The 18,068-nt window shown below is 37.7% G+C and overlaps 2 long non-coding RNA genes across 2 annotated transcripts in view; both read right to left on the bottom strand.

Moving 5' to 3' along the window:
• LOC309643628 overlaps positions 1–18,068 on the bottom strand; it is a 353,895-nt gene that overhangs the window by 201,623 nt on the left and 134,204 nt on the right. The window lies entirely within an intron of this gene.
• On the bottom strand, positions 11,181–16,975 carry LOC309643913. Its single transcript, XR_014254153.1, has 2 exons — positions 16,087–16,975; positions 11,181–15,748 (listed from the first exon to the last, which is right to left on the bottom strand). It is a non-coding gene; the product is annotated as an uncharacterized lncRNA (long non-coding RNA).

Genomic DNA, 18,068 nt, shown 5'->3' with positions numbered 1-18,068 from the left:
ACAACAACCTAACATTACCGGAGCCAAGCAAAAGTAGTAAGATTCTGGAGACAGATTAACACTTAGAAGAAGGAATGACACTGTGCACATTCCCTGTTATTACAGCTTTTAGCCACAGGGTAAACCCTAACAAAAAATCTGAAGTCTTCCTGGCCTGAAGAACTAGAGGAAAGAATTTGGGCAACTATAGAGTTAAGAAGTAAAGGGAAATTTCCAAAAAGGAAATAACCAAAGAGGAGGTATATTATCATTTTAACAAAGGATGAACAAGACAGCTACATTGAAAGCAGTAAAGAAAATGCTTAAATAAATTGAAGAGAATCTAAATAAATGAAAAAGCATATCATATATGTCTCAGTCCATTTGGGCTGCTGTAACAAAATACCATAAACTGAGTAGCTTATAAACACCAGAAATTTATTTTTCACAGTTCTGGAAGCTGGAAGTCCAAGATCAGGGTACCAGCATGGTCAGGAGAGGTTCCCTCCTCTGGATTGCATTTCTAGTTCTGTCCTTACACAGTGGAAGGGAGCAAGCAAATTCTCTGGGGTCTGTTTCATAAAGGCACTAATTGTATTCATGAGGGTTCCAATATTATAACCTAATCATTTCCCAAAGGCCCTATCTCTTAATAACATCACCTTGAGTGTTAGGATTTCAACACGTGAATTTGAGGAGGATACAAATATTCAGCTCATAGCAATATTCATGGATTGAAAGACTCAATATTGTCAAAATATCAGTCTTTCCCAAACTTATCTATATATTTAATGCACTCCAATCAAGATCTCAAGAAATTGACTAGATGATTCTAAAACTTTTATTAAAGTGCAAAGAATTTTGAATATCCAAAGCAATCTTGAAACAAAGGCCAAAGGTTCAGTAATTGAGGTATGTGGTACTGACAGAGGAATCAAAAAATAGACCAGAATAGATCCAGAAAAAAAATTCCCAATTACAGAGTTACTTGATTTTTGACAAAAGTGCCAAAACAATTGAATAGGAGAGGAGATCCTTTCAATAAATGATGTTGGAATAATTAAATATTCACACAGGGAAAAATTAACTTTGAACTCTACCTCACACTATATACAAAAATTAATTTAATATAGATCATTGACCTCAATATAAAAGCAAAAACCATAAACTTTCAGAAAAAATCATAGGAGAATATATTATTCACTTTGGGCTAGGCAAAGAGTTCTTAGGTCACAGAAAGCAGTAAACCATAAAGAAAAAAATAAATGATGATTTAACTACAAACAAACTTTAAAACTTCAGTTCATTGAAAGACACCACCATGAAGAAAATAAATAAGCAAGCACAGACTTGAAAACATTTACAGAACTTACGTCTGACTAAAGACTTGTCTCCAGAATATATAAAGTAATCCAACAATTCAACAATGAAAAGAAACAACCCAAAGAAAAATAGGCAAAAGATTGATAAAAACAAAATTTGGGGACGTTATAAAACTGAAATTCTCACGTTGTTAGTGAGGATATGAAATGGTTCAAACACTTTGGAAAACAATCTTAGCAGTTTCTTTTAAAATTAAACATACACCACGCTATGAAACAGAAATTCCACTCCTAAGTATTTACCAAGATATCTGAAAACATAAATTCACAAATAAAACTTGTAAAATGTCAACATTATTATATTATTATATTCATAATAGTACAAACTGTGAATAAACAAAAGATTCATTAATAAAAGAATGGATGAACAAACTACCGTATATTCATACAATGGAATACTATTCCACAAGAAAACGACTGAACTACTGATACATGTAACAGCATTGATGAATCTGAAAAAATTTATACTGAGTAAAAAGAAGCCTTACACAAAAGAATGCACAATGTATAATCCCATTTGTATGAATACTAAAATGAGCAAAATTACTCTGTGGTGGAAAAAAAATGAGAAGAGTGATTGCTTCTGGAAAATTTGTAAAAAGGTTGTATGTGAAGGAAACAAGAGAATTTTTTGGAATAATGATCGTGTTTCATAACTTGACAGAGGTTTTGTTTATATATGCTTGTGAATTAAACTCAAAAAAATTTATTCTTATGATTTGTGCATTTTATTGAATTTACATTTCACATCAAAATAAAATATTTTAAATAAACATTGAACTTTAGTTAGGAACATGGAGGCTAAAGTATTTGGTGGGAGGTATATTGATCTTTTTATTTTTAACATCTTTATTGGAGTATACTTGCTTTACAACGTTGTGTTAGTTTTTGCTGTATAACAAAGTGAATCAGCTATGTGCATACTTATATCCCCATATCCCCTCCCTCTTCCGTCTCCCTCCCCCATCCCTATCCCACGCTTCTAGGTGGTCACAAGGCACCTAGCTGACCTCCCTGTGAGATTCAGCTGCTTCCCATTAGCTATCTATTTTACATTTGGTAGTGTATATATGTCAATGCTACTGTCTCACTTCGTCCCAGCTTACCCTTCCTCATCCCAGTCTCCTCAAGTCCATTCTCTACGTCTGCAATCTTTATTCCTGTCCTTCCCCTAGGATCATCAAAACATTTTTTTTTCATATTCCATATATATGTGATAGCATACGGTATTTGTTTTTCTCTTTCTGACTTACTTCACTCTGTATGACAGACTCTGTGTCCATCCACCTCACTACAAATAGTTCAATTTCGTTTCTTTTTATGGCTGAGTAATATTCCACTGTATATATGTGCCACATCTTCTTTATCCATTCATCTGTTGATGGACACTTAGTTTGCTTCCATGTTCTGGCTATTGTAAATAGAGCTGCAGTGAACATTGTGGTACATGACTCTTTTTGAATTATGGTTTTCTCAGGATATATGCCCAGTAGTGGGACTGCTGAGTCGTATGGTAGTTCTATTTTTAGGTTTTTAAGGAATCGCCATACTGTTCTCCATAGTGGCTATATCAATTTACATTCCCACCAACAGGGCAAGAGGGTTCCCTTTTCTCCACACCCTCTCCAGCATTTATTGTTTGTAGATTTTTTGATGATGGCCATTCTGACTGGTGTGACATGATATCTCATTGTAGTTTTTTTTTTTTTTTTAAACATCTTTATTGAAGTATAATTGCCTTACAATGGTGTGTTAGCTTCTGCCCCACAACAAAGTGAATCAGTTATACATATACCATATGTTCCCATTTCTCTTCCCTCTTGCATCTCCCTCCCTCCCACCCTCCCCATCCCACCCCTCTAGGTAGTCACAAAGCACCGAGCTGATCTCCCTGTGCTATGCGGCTGCTTCCCACTAGTTATCTATTTTACATTTGGTAGTGTATATATGTCCATGACACTCTCTTACCCTGTCACATCTCACCCCACCCCCTCCCCATATCCTCAAGTCCATTCTCTAGTAGGTCTGTGTCTTTATTCCCGTCTTGCCACTAGGTTCTTCATGGCCTTTTTTTTTTTTCCCTTAGATTCCGTATATATGTGTTAGCATACTGTATTTGCTTTTCTCTTTCTGACTTACTTCACTCTGTGTGACAGACTCTAACTCCATCCACCTCATTACAAACACCTCCATTTCATTTCTTTTTATGGCTGAGTAATATTCCATTGTATATATGTGCCACATCTTCTTTATCCATTCATCTGTTGATGGACATTTAGGTTGCTTCCATGTCCTGGCTATTGTAAATAGAGCTGCAATGAACATTTTGGTACATGACTCTTTTTGACCTATGGTTTTCTCAGGGTATATGCCCAGTAGTGGGATTGCTGGGTCGTATGGTAGTTCTATTTGTAGTTTTTTAAGGAACCTCCATACTGTTCTCCATAGTGGCTGTATCAATTTACATTCCCACCAACAGTGCAAGAGTGTTCCCTTTCCTCCACACCCTCTCCAGCATTTATTGTTTCTAGATTTTTTGATGATGGCCATTCTGACCGGTGTGAGATGATATCTCATCGTAGTTTTGATTTGCATTTCTCTAATGATTAATGATGTTGAGCATTCTTTCATGTGTCTGTAGGCCATCTGTATATCTTCTTTGGAGAAATGTCTATTTAGGTCTTCTGCCCATTTTTGGATTGGGTTGTTCGTTTTTTTGTTATTGAGCTGCATGAGCTGCCTGTAAATCTTGGAGATTAATCCTTTGTCAGTTGCTTCATTTGCAAATATTTTCTCCCATTCTGATGGTTGTCTTTTGGTCTTGTTTATGGTTTCCTTTGCTGTGCAAAAGCTTTTAAGTTTCATTAGGTCCCATTTGTTTATTTGTGTTCTTATTTCCATTTCTCTGGGAGCTGGGTCAAAAAGAATCTTGCTGTGATGTATGTCATAGAGTGTTCTGCCTATGTTTTCCTCTAAGAGTTTGATAGTGTCTGCCCTTACACTTAGGTGTTTAATCCATTTTGAGTTTATTTTTGTGCATGGTGTCAGGGAGTGTTCTAATTTCATACTTTTACATGTACCTGTCCAATTTTCCCAGCACCACTTATTGAAGAGGCTGTCTTTTCTCCACTGTATATGCTTGCCTCCTTTATCAAAGATAAGGTGACCATATGTGTGTCGGTTTATCTCTGGGCTTTCTATCCTGTTCCATTGATCTATATTTCAGTTTTTGTGCCAGTACCAAACTGTCTTGATTACTGAAGCTTTGTAATATAGTCTGAAGTCAGGGAGCCTGATTCCCCCAGCTCCATTTTTCGTTCTCAAGATTGCTTTGGCTATTCGGGGTCTTTTGTGTTTCCATACAAATAGTGAAATTTTTTGTTCTAGTTCTGTGAAAAATGCCAGTGGTAGTTTGATAGGGATTGCATTGAATCTGTAGATTGCTTTGGGTAGTAGAGTCATTTTCACAATGTTGATTCTTCCAATCCAGGAACATGGTATATCTCTCCATCTATTTGTATCATCTTTAATTTCTTTCATCAGTGTCTTATAATTTTCTGCATACAGGTCTTTTGTCTCCTTAGGTAGGTTTATTCCTAGATATTTTATTCTTTTTGTTGCAATGGTAAACGGGAGTGTTTTCTTAATTTCACTTTCAGATTTTTCGTCATTAGTGTATAGGAATGCAAGAGATTTCTGTGCATTAATTTTGTATCCTGCTACTTTACCAAATTCATTGATTGGCTCTAGGAGTTTTCTGGTAGCATCTTTAGGATTCTCTATGTATAGTATCATGTCATCTGCAAACAGTGACAGCTTTACTTCTTCTTTTCCAATTTGGATTCCTTTTATTTCTTTGTCTTCTCTGATTGCTGTGGCTAACACTTCCAAAACTATGTTGAATAATAGTGGTGAGAGTGGGCAACCTTGTCTTGTTCCTGATCTTAGTGGAAATGGTTTCAGTTTTTCACCATTGAGGACAATGTTGGCTGTGGGTTTGTCATATATGGCCTTTATTATGTTGAGGAAAGTTCCCTCTATGCCTACTTTCATTGTAGTTTTGACTTGCATTTCTCTAATGATTACTGATGTTGAGTATCTTTTCATGTGTTTATTGGCAATCTGTATATCTTCTTTGGAGAAAAGTCTGTTTAGGTCTTCAGCCCATTTTTGGATTGGGTTGTTTGTTTTTTTGATATTGAGTTGCTTGTATATTTTGGAGATTAATCCTTTGTAAGTTGCTTTGTTTGCAAATATTTTCTCCCATTTGGAGGGTTGTCATTTTGTCTTGTTTATGGTTTCCTTTGCTGTGCAAAAGCTTTTAAGTTTCATTAGGTCCCACTTGTTTATTTTTGTTTTTATTTCCATTTCTCTAGGAGGTGGGTCAAAAAGGATCTAGCTGTGATTTATGTCATAGCATGTTCTGCCTACGTTTTCCTCTAAGAGTTTTATAGTGTCTGCCCTTAGTTTTAGGTCTATAATCCATTCTGAGTTTATTTTTCTGCATGGTGTTAGGAAGTGTTCTAATTTCATTCTTTTACATGTAGTTGGCCAGTTTTCCCAGCACCACTTATTGAAGAGGCTGTCTTTTCTCCATTGTATACTCTTGCCTCCTTTATCAAAGATAAGGCGACCATATGTGCATGGGTTTATTTCTGGGCTTTCTATCCTGTTCCATTGATCTATATTTCTGTTTTTGTGCCAGTACTCTACTGTCTTGATTACTGTAGCTTTGTAGTATAGTCTGAAGTCAGAGAGCCTGATTCCTACAGCTCTGGTATTCTTTCTCAAGATTGCTTTGGCTATTTGGGGTTGTTTGTGTTTCCATACAAATTGTGAAATTTTTTGTTCTAGGTCTACGAAAAATGCCGTTGGTAGTTTGGTAGGGTTTGCACTGAATATGTAGATTGCTTTGGGTAGTATAGTCATTTTCACAATGTTGATTCTTCCAGTCCAAGGACATGGTATATCTCGCCATCTGTTTGTATCATCTTTAATTTCTTTCATCAGTGTCTTATAGTTTTCTGCATACAGGTCTTTTATCACCTTAGGTAGGTTTATTCCTAGGTATTTTATTCTTTTTGTTGCAAGGGTAAATGGGACTGTGTCCTTAATTTCTCTTTCAGATTTTTCATCATTAGTCTATAGGAATGCAAGAGATTTCTGTGCATTGATTTTGTATCCTGCTACTCTCCCAAATTCAATGATTAGCTCTAGTAGTTTTCTGGTAGCATCATTAGGATTATCTATGTATAGTATCATGTCATCTGCAAACAGTGACAGTTTTACTTCTTTTCCAATTTGGATTCCTTTTATTTCTTTTTCTTCTCTTATTGTTGTGGCTAAAACTTCCAAAACTATGTTGAATAATAGTGGTGAGAGTGGGCAACCTTGTCTTCTTCCTGATCTTAGAGGAAGTGGTTTCAGTTTTTCACCATTGAGAACGATGTTGGCTGTGGGTTTGTCATATATGGCCTTGATTATGTTGAGGTAGGTTCACTCTATGCCTACTTTCTGGGGAGATTTTATTATAAATGGGTGTTGAATTTTGTCAAAAGCTTTTTCTGCATCTATGGAGATGATCATATGGATTTTATCCTTCGGTTTGTTCATATGGTGTACCACACTGATTGCTTTGAATATATTGAAGAATCCTTGCATTCCCGGCATAAACCCCACTTGATCATGATGTATGATCCTTTTAATGTGCTGTTGGATTCTGTTTGCTAGTATTTTGTTGAGAATTTTTGCATCTATGTTCATCAGAGATATTGGCCTGTAGTTTTCTTTTTTTGTTACATCTTTGCCTGGTTTCAGTATCAGGGTGATAATGGCCTAGTAGAATGAGTTTGGGAGTGTCCCACCTTCTGCTATATTTTGGAAGAGTTTGAGAAGGATAGGTGTTAGCTCTTCTCTAAATGTTTGATAGAATTCACCGATGAAGCCATCTGGTCCTGGGCTTTCGTTTGTTGGAAGATTTTTAATCACGGTTTCAATTTCAGTGCTTGTGATTGCTCTGTTTATATTTTCTATATCTTCCTGGTTCAGTCTCAGAAGGTTGTGCATTTCTAAGAATCTGTCCATTTCTTCCAGGTTGTCCATTTTATTGGCATATAGTTGCTTGTAGTAGTCTCTCATAATCTTTTGTATTTCTGCAATGTCAGTTGTTATTTCTCCTTTTCCATTTCTAATTCTGTTGATTTGAGTCTTCTCCCTTTTTTTCTTGATGAGTCTGGCTAATAGTTTATCAATTTTGTTTATCTTCTCAAAGAACCCGCTTTTAGTTTTATTAATCTTTGCTATCATTTCCTTCAGTTTTCATTTATTTCTGATCTGATCTTTATGATTTCTTTCCTTCTGCTAACTTTGGGTTTTGTTTGTTCTTTCTCTAGTTCCTTTAGGTGTAAGATTAGATTGTTTGAGTTTTTTTTGTTTCTTAAGGTAGGATTGTATTGCTATAAACTTCCCTCTTAGAACTGCTTTTGCTAAATCCTATAGGTTTTGGGTCACCGTGTTTTCATTGTCATTTGTTTCTAGGTATTTTTTGATTTCCTCTTTGATTTCTTTGGTGATCTCTTGGTTCTTTAGTAGCGTATTGTTTAACCTCCATGTGTTTGTATTTTTTACAGTGTTTTTTCCTGTAATTGATATCTAGTCTCATAACGCTGTGGTCGGAAAAGATACTTGATACGATTTCAATTTTCTTAAATTTACCAAGGCTTGATTTGTGAAAGAAGATATGGTCTATCTTGGAGAATTCCATGAGCACGTGAGAAGAAAGTGTATTCTGTTGTTTTTGGATGGAATGTCCTATAAATATCAATGAAGTCCATTTCTTTAATGTGTCATTTAAAGTTTGTGTTTCCTTATTTATTTTCATTTTGGATGATCTGTCCATTGGTGAAAGTGGAGTGTTAAACTCCCCTACTGTTATTGTGTTGCTGTCGATTTCCCCTTTTATGGCTGTTAGCATGTGCCTTATGTATTGAGGTGTTCCTGTGTTGGGTGCATAAATGTTTACAATTGTTATATCTTCTTCTTGGATTGATCTCTTGATCGTTATGTAGTGTCCTTCCTTGTCTCTTGTAATAGTCTGTATTTTAAAGTGTGTTTTGTCTGATATGAGAATTCCTACTCCAGATTCTTTAGATTTCCATTCATATGGAACATCTTTTTCCATCCCCTCACTTTCAGTCTGTATGTGTCCCTAGGTCTTAAGTAGGTGTCTTGCAGACAGAATATATGTGGGTCTTGTTTTTGTATCCATTCAGTCAGTCTATGTCTTTTGGTTGGAGCATTTAACCCATTTACATTTAAGGTAATTATAGATATGTATGTTCCTATTGCCATTGTCTTAATTGTTTTGGGTTTGTTATTGTAGGTCTTTTCCTTCTCTTGTGTTTCTTGCCTAGAGAAGTTCCTTTAGCATTTGTTGTAAAGCTGGTTTTGTGGTGCTGAATTCCCTTAACTTTTGCTTGTCTGTAAAGATTTTAATTTCTCTGTCGAATCTGAATGAGATCCTTGCTGGGTAGAGTAATCTTGGTTGTAAGTTCTTCCCTTTCATCACTTTAAATATGTCCTGCCACTCCCTTCTGGCTTGCAGAGTTTCTGCCGCAACGTTATGAGGATTCCCTTTTGTTATTTGTTGCTTTTCCCTTGCTGCTTTTAATATTTTTTCTTTGTATTTAATTTTTGATAGTTTGATTAATATGGGTCTCGGCATGTTTTCCTTTGGGTTTATCCTGTATGGGACTCTCTGTGCTTCCTGGACTTGATTGACCATTTCCTTTCCCACGTTAGGGAAGTTTTTGACTATAATCTCTTCAAATATTTTCTCAGACCGTTTCTTTTTCTCTTCTTCTTCTGGGGCCCCTATAATTCGAATGTTGGTGTGTTTAATGTTGTCCCAGAGGTCTCTGAGACTGTCCTCAATTCTTTTCATTCTTTTTTCTTTATTCTGCTCCCTCGCAGTTATTTCCACCTTTTTATCTTCCAGCTCACTTATACGTTCTTCTGCCTCAGTTATTCTGCTATTGATTCCTTCTAGACTATTTTTAATTTCAGTTATTATGTTGACATCACTGTTTGTTTGCTCTTTAGTTCTCCTAGATCCTTGTTAAATGTTTCTTGTATTTTCTTCATTCTGTTTCTGAGATTTTGGATCATCTTTACTATCATTACTCTGAATTCTTTTTCAGGTAAGTTGCCTATTCGTCTTCATTTACATGGTCTTGCAGGTTTTTACCTTGCTTCTTCATCTGTAACATTTTTTTGTTATTTCGTTTTTTTTTTGAGGGGTGAAGCTGTATTCCTGTCTTACTAGTTGTTTGGCCTGAGGCGTCCAGCACTGGAGTTTGCAGGCAGTTGGATAAAGCCGGGTCTTGGTGCTGAGATTAGGACCTCCAGGAGGCCTCACTCCGATTAATATTCCCTGGGGTCTGAGGTTCTCTGTTAGTCCAGTGGTTTGGACTCAGAGCTCCCACCACACAAACTTGGGCCTGCCCTCCAGCCTGGGGACCAAGATCCCACAAGCTGCATGGCATGGCAAAAAAAAAAGAAAAAAAGAAGAAAAGGAGCAGTACAATATCAAAGAATAAAAAACAAAATACAATTAGAAAGGTCAAAAATATACTAGGAAAAATAAAAATATAATTGAAACAATCGGTCGCTGGGGGTTCCTCCCTTCCCCTTAGGTGTCCGTGGTCCCCCACCAGTGCCTGGTAGGTGCCCTAGTTGTGCGGAGACACGAATTCCGTGTCCTCCTAGTCCGCCATCTTGACTCCGCCCACTGTATCAGTCTTGATATCTGTAATTTACCTTGCTTTTCATTAAACAAGTGGGATAGCTCACGAATGGATAGAGATAGATAGATGTATAGATAATAAAGCCAGAATAGTAAAATGTGAATAATAAAATCTAGTTAGTGAGTATATTGGTAGGTGTAGACTGATCTATAACCCTCAGATTCCTTGGAGTTTCACTCTGGAACATGATGAAGCAGAGAAAGTCAGTCCCTGGCTCTAGACCTGCATCCCATGGCCTACTCCCTTCTTCTACAACCCCTTCTTGTTTCACACACAGATTTATATCACATTCTCCTTCTTGTTTCACACCCTTTCTTATACCACACTGAGAAGATCTTCATGTTGATAGACATCCAAGCTATGTTCAATACCCCACCATTCCGTCACATCTCCAGCTTAGGGATGTACAGTCTAGTGTGCATGTAGCAGTGGTGCCATCCCACCCACAAGAGACCTGACTCAGGGAAGAGTCCCATACTATCTTTCGATGTAGGTTCATTACTATCTTTTTGAATAGGTAATTTGAGTCCTGAGTACTAAGCATATGCTCTAGAAGTGGAGGTAGAGAGACCACATGTTCTAGGCTGCACACTCTTCACATTATGGTAAGAAACATGGCAGCAGTAAGCCCAGAGCAGGGCTCTCTAGAAACATGGGACTGAGGACAGGGACTTTGTAACAGGTTGTACATATATATTTTAAGAAGCTACAATAATATCTCCCATCCACATATTTTTATTATGTGACTGACAATTCTCCCATCTTTCACTGGGGTTTATATCCCCTTCCCTTGAAATTGGGAAAGTCCTCTGACAGCTTTGATTAATAAAGTACATTGGAAGAAATTATGCAACTTGCAAGGCTAGGTCATAAAAATGTCCTTCACTTTTGCCTTATTCTCTGGTGATGCTCATGCTTGAAACCCAGCAACCATGCTGTAAGGAAGCCCAAGCAGCCTGTGGAGAGGTCCACAGTGAAGAAACAAGGATCCCAGCTTACAGCCATGGCTGAGCTCTTAACCAACAGTCACCACCAAACTGTCATCCATATGGGTGAACCATCTTGGAAATGGATCCTCCAGCTCCTAGTTGAGGTTTCCCAGCTGATGGCATATGGAACAGAGATGAGCCACCCCTGCTGAGTCCTGTCCAATTTGCAGATTCGTTATCAAAATAAATGATTACTGTTGTTTTCAGAAGAATTAAGCCATTAAGTTTGAGGGTGGTTTGATTACTGATACTCCATAATAGTATCTGAGACAGGCTCTGCATGCCCAGAACTCTGGATAGTACATTTTACTCATTTTCCTTCCTGACCAATGTAAATTTTTCCTTTAACACCTTATCCTTTGGGAAGTTGTACCAAAACCCCATTTGGTTTAACTATATTCTGTGCTTCCATAACACATTGTGTATTCTCTATCCTAGCATACACGACACATATTCAATTTATACATTTACATATTTGTCCTACTAGACTGTTAGGACAAAGACTACACCTTATTCCTTCTGGAGCTTCAGTATCTAGCACTAGATCTTACATACAGGAAGGATTCCAAAATATTCACTGAACTAAAATAAAAGTTACAGCCTGCTTCAGAGTTTTCCATTAATGATTTAACTAATAAGGGTATTGTAGATATGGCCATAAACAAAAACTGATTGCTAACAGAGAGCAATGTCAGGGAGAAGGAAAATCAAAGTCTGCCACTCAAGGGAAGACCAAGGAGGGCCAAGAAGATTTAGTGCTAGTGTTACCTGCTGCCTGCAAAGGAGTAAACATTACCCTCAGATGTGGTAATGGTGTTTTTATAGGACAACCACAAAAGGTTTTCTTCCAATATATTTGCCTCCTTTCTTGAGAGCCGAGTCCACTGTGAGCATTTTCACTCCTCAAGAAATTTCGGGCTTCCCTGGTGGTGCAGTGGTTAAGAATCTGCCTGCCAATGCAGGGGACATGGGTTTGAGCCCTGGCCCAGGAAGATCCCACATGCCGCGGAGCAACTAAGCCCATGTGCCACAACTACTGAGCTGCACTCTAGAGCCCATGAGCCACAACTACGGAGCCCACATGCCACAACTACTGAAGCCCACTCACCTAGAGCCTGTGCTCCAAAACAAGAGAAACCACTGCAATGAGAAGCCCACACATCACAATGAAGAGTAGCCCCCGCTCACCTCAACTAGAGAAAACCCACGCGCAGCTAAGAAGACCCAACACAGTCAAAATTAAATAAATAAATAAATATATTTTTTTTAAAAAATGAAAGAAAGAAATTTGGATGGACTAGAATGAGTCCAGAATAACCATTACTCTGAAAATCAGAAGTTTCAAGAGTGCATTTTCTTTGACAATTGTAAAGAAAATGGACACAATGAAGTATTCCAGTCTTTGGTATTTTGAGAACTACTCCAAACAAAGAAAGGAAATGATCAACTATCACCATTATTACAAGAAGAGAATGTGAGAAAAATAAACTGTACCATGGTCTATTTCAACCCAGATAAGATTTACAATTTTGAAAATACATTAAGGTTTCAGCACTACAAAAGTTTTTTGATCGGTTTCCTCTTACAAGAAAATTCTTTTCTATTTCCTAGGAAATTGCTCAGGAGAATTCTAGGCAGGAGTTTAAAAAGAATTTTGCCTGGGGGAGACAACCTTTTTTTTTTCTTTTAATGATTCTGGGCCTCTCCTTCCCATTCCCAGGTTAACAGCTGATTTGTACTGCATTTGACATTATTCCCAGCCCTAATATCTCTGTCTGGGCATAGGCTGGAAGTGTCAACAATCTGTGAGATACCCCAATTCTCACAGTACTCAAAAGGCTCACCTTAGAACTTGAACTTACCAAGGGAAAATAAATTAACCCAGTCCCTCTAGGAGGTAACCAAAGACCAATTCATTTCTCATCCCTGTTCACCCTTCCAAAGATTGAGTTTTATCCTAAGGCTGGTTCCTTTTGCTATCATAGGATACCTACCAATAGGTATCTTTCTTCATTCTTGCCAACAGGCGAGACAGACCATCTCTTGAGGTTTTTCTTCTAATCAAATAAATTTTACCAAAAACCTGTAAAAAAAAGAACTGGAACTCCTGGCTTGGGATCCCTCCCCTCCGCCATCACCAAGCTGCCCCAGAGATTCAGGGCAGAGCGGCCCCACACCTGGCGCCCAGAACGGAGCCCGCGTTTGGGTAGAGCTGGAACTCCTGGCTTGGGGTCCCTCCCATCCGCCATCACTGAGCTGTCCTGCAGCCCCAGGGCAGGGTGGCCTCACTGTGCTGCCGGCTCTGGAGGGGCCCCACCGGCTGAAGCTGTGACCCTCTTGGGGACCACGGGCCAGTTGTTTCAATAAGTAGCTTAAAGACAAAACAGAAACACAAGGTTTGTGCCTGAGATCATGTTGATGTGAAACCAGGGATGGCCACCTTGGGCCAGCTTTTGGGATCTTGGTTCCCAGGTTGGAGGTGGGGTCTGAGCTCCTGTGGTGGGAGCTCTGAGTCCAAACCACTGGACTAACAGAGAACCTCAGACCCCAGGGAATATCAATTGCAGTAAGGCCCGCCGGAGGGCCACATCTCAGCACCAAGACCCAGCTCGATCCAACTACCTGCAAACTCCAGTGTTGGATAACTCAGGCCAAACAACCAGTAAGACAGGAATATAGCACCACCAGTCAAAAAAAAAAAATGAAACGACAAAGAAATATGTTACAGACGAAGGAGCAAGGTAAAAACCTACAAGACCAAATAAATGAAGACAAAAGAGGCAATCTACCTGAAAAAGAATTCAGAGTAATGATAGTAAAGATGATCCAAAATCATGGAAACAGAAGGGCGAAAATACAAGAAACATTTAACAAGGATCTAGAAGAACTAAAGAGCAAACAAAAAGTGATGAACAACACAATAACTGAAATTAAAAATAGTCTAGAAGGAATCAATAGCAGAATAACTGAGGCAGAAGAACGTATAAGTGAGCTGGAAGATAAAAAGGTGGAAATAACTGCGAGGGAGCAGAATAAAGAAAAAAGAATGAAAAGAATTGAGGACAGTCTCAGAGACCACTGAGACACCATTAAATGCACCAGCATTTGAATTATAGGGGTTCCAGCAGAAGAAGAGAAAAAGAAGGGTCTGAGAAAATATTTGAAGAGATTATAGTCAAAAACTTCTCTAACATGGGAAAGGAAATAGTCAATTAAGTCCAGGAAGCACAGAGAGTACCATCAAGGATAAACCCAAAGAGAAACATGCCAAGACACATATTAATCAAACTATCAAAAATTAAATACAAACAAAAAATATTAAAAGCAGCAAGGGAAAAGCAACAAATAACATACAAGGGAATCCCCATAAGGTTAACAGCTGATCTTTCAGCAGAAACTCTGCAAGCCAGAAGGGAGTGGCAGGACATATTTAAAGTGATGAAAGGGAAAAACCTACAACCAAGATTACTTTACCCAGCAAGGATCTCATTCAGATTCAACAGAGAAATTAAAAACTTTACAGACAAGTGAAAGTTAAGGGAATTCAGCACCACTGAACCAGCTTTACAACAAATGCTAAAGGAACTTCTCTAGGCAGGAAACACAAGAGAAGGAAAAGACCTACAATAACAAACCCAAAACAATTAAGACAATGGTAACAGGAACATACATATCGATAATTACCTTAAATGTAAATGGATTAAATGCTCCAACCAAAAGACATAGACTGACTGAATGCATACAAAAACAAGACCTGTACATATGCTGTCTACAAGAGACACACTTCAGACCTAGGGACACATACAGATTGAAAGTGAGGGGATGGAAAAAGAGATTCCATGCAAATGGAAATCAAAAGAAAGCTGGAGTAGCAATTCTCATATCAGACAAAATAGATTAAAATAAACACTATTACAAGAGACAAAGAAGGATACTACATAATGATCAAGAGATCAATCCAAGAAGAAGATATAACAATTGTAAATATTTATGCACCCAACACAGGAGCACCTCAATACATAAGGCAAATGCTAACAGCCATAAAAGGGGAAATCGACAGTAACACAATAATAGTAAGGGAGCTTAACACCCCACTTTCACCAATGGACGGATCATCCAAAGTGAAAATAAATACGGAAACACAAGCTTTAAATGACACATTAAACAAGACAGACTTCATTGATATTTATAGGACATTCCATCCAAAAGCAACAGAATACAATTTCTTCTCAAGTGCTCATGGAACACTCTCCAGGATAGACCATATCTTGTGTCACAAATCAAGCCTGGTAAATTTAAGAAAATTGAAATCATATCAAGTATCTTTTCCGACCACAATGCTATGAGACTACATATCAATTACAGGAAAAAAATTGTAAAAAATACAAAAACATGGAGACTAAACAATACACTACTAAATAACCAAGAGATCACCAAAGAAATCAAAGAGGAAATAAAAAAATACCTAGAAACAAATGACAATGAAAACACGACGAACCCAAACCTATGGGATGCAGCAAAAGCAGTTCTAAGAGGGAAGTATATAGCAATACAACCCTACCTCAAGAAACAAGAAAAATCTCAAATAAACAACCTAACCGGGCTTCCCTGGTGGCGCAGTGGTTGGGAATCTGCCTGCCAATGCAGGGGACACGGGTTCGAGCCATGGTCTGGGAAGATCCCACATGCCGCAGAGCAACTAGGCCCGTGAGCCACAATTACTGAGCCTGCGCGTCTGGAGCCTGTGCTCCACAACAAGAGAGGTCGCGATAGTGAGAGGCCTGCGCACTGTGATGAAGAGTGGTCCCCACTTGCCACAACTAGAGAAAGCCCTCGCACAGAAACGAAGACCCAACACAGCCATAAATAAATTAAAAATAAATAAATAAATAAAAATAAAAAAAATAAAAAAATTAAAAAAAACCCAACAACCTAACCTTATACCTAAAGCAATTACAGAAAGAAGAATAAAAAAAACCCCAACGTTAGCAGAAGGAAAGAAATCATAAAGATAAGATCAGAAATAATTGAAGGAAATGATGGCAGAGATCAATAAAACTAAAAGCTGGTTCTTTGAGAAGATAAAATTGATAAACCATTAGCCAGACTCATCAAGAAAAAATGGGAGAAGACTCAAATCAACAGAATTATAAATGAAAAATGAGAAGTAACAACTGACACTGCAGAAATACAAAGGATCATGAGAGATTACTACAAGTAACTATATGTCAATAAAATGGACAACCTGGAAGAAATGGACAAATTCTTAGAAAAGCACAACCTTCTGAGACTGAACCAGGAAGATATACAAAATATAAACAGAGCAATCACAAGCACTGAAATTGAAACCGTGATTAAAACCTTCCAACAAACAAAAGCCCAGGACCAGATGGCTTCACCGGTGAATTCTATCAAACATTTAGAGAAGAGCTAACACCTATCCTTCTCAATCTCTTCCAAAACATAGCAGAGGGAGGAACACTCCCAAACTCATTCTAGGAGGCCACCACCAAACTGATACCAAAACCAGACAAAGATACCATAAAAAAAGAAAACTACAGGGCAATATCTCTCATGAACATAGATGCAAAAAACCTCAACAAAATACTAGCAAACAGAATCCAACAGCACATTAAAAGGATCATACATCATGATCAAGTGGGGTTTATCCCAGGAACGCAAGGATTCTTCAATATATGCAAAGCAATCAATGTGATACACCATATTAACAAATTGAAGGATAAAAACCATATGATCATCTCAATAGATGCAGAAACAGCTTTTGACAAAATTCAACACCCATTTATGATAAACACTCTCCAGAAAGTAGGCATAGAGTGAACCTACCTCAACATAATCAATGTCATATAAGACAAACACACAGCCAACATCGTTCTCAATGGTGAAAAACTGAAACCATTTCCTCTAAGATCAGGAAGAAGACAAGGTTGCCCACTCTCACCACTATTATTCAACATAGTTTTGGAAGTTTTAGCCACAACAATCAGAGAAGAAAAAGAAATAAAAGGAATCCAAATTGGAAAAGAAGTAAAGCTGTCACTGTTTGCAGATGACATGATACTATACATAAAGAATCCTAATGATGCTACCAGAAAAATACTAGAGCTAATCAATGAATTTGGTAGAGTAGCAGGATACAAAACTAATGCACAGAAATCTCTTGCATTCCTATACATTAATGATGAAAAATCTGAAAGAGAAATTAAGGACACAGTCCCATTTACCTTTGCAACAAAAAGAATAAAATACCTAGGAATAAACCTACCTAAGATGACAAAAGACCTATATGCAGAAAACTATAAGACACTGATGAAAGAAATTAAAGATGATACAAACAGATGGAGAGATATACCCTGTTCTTGGATTGGAAGTATCAACATTGTGAAAATGACTATGCTAACCAAAGCAATCTACATATTCAGTGCAATCCCTACCAAACTACCAATGGCATTTTTCACAGACCTAGAACAAAAAATTTCACAATTTGTATGGAAACACAAAAGACCCCAAGTAACCAAAACAATCTTGAGAAAGAAAAGCGGAGCTGGAAGAATCAGACTTTCTGACTTCAGACTATACTACAAAGCTACACTAATCAAGAGAGTAGGGTACTGGCACAAGAACAGAAATATAAATCAATGGAACAGGATAGGAAGTCCAGAAATAAACCCATGCACATATGGTCACCTTATCTTTGATAAAGGAGGCAAGAGTATACAATGGAGAAAAGACAGCCTCTTCAATAAGTGGTGCTGGGAAAACTGGCCAACTACATGTAAAAGAATGAAATTAGAACACTTCCTAACACCATGCACACAAAAAAACTCAGAATGGATTAAAGACCTAAATGTAAGGCCAGGTACTATAAAACTCTTAGAGGAAAACATAGGCAG

Source organism: Balaenoptera physalus (genome assembly GCF_965194825.1).
Source record: "Balaenoptera physalus genome assembly, chromosome: 15".
NCBI classification, from domain to species: Eukaryota; Metazoa; Chordata; class Mammalia; order Artiodactyla; family Balaenopteridae; genus Balaenoptera; species Balaenoptera physalus.
Note: the sequence above shows the minus strand (reverse complement) of the source record. Positions and strands in the feature narration are given on the sequence as shown.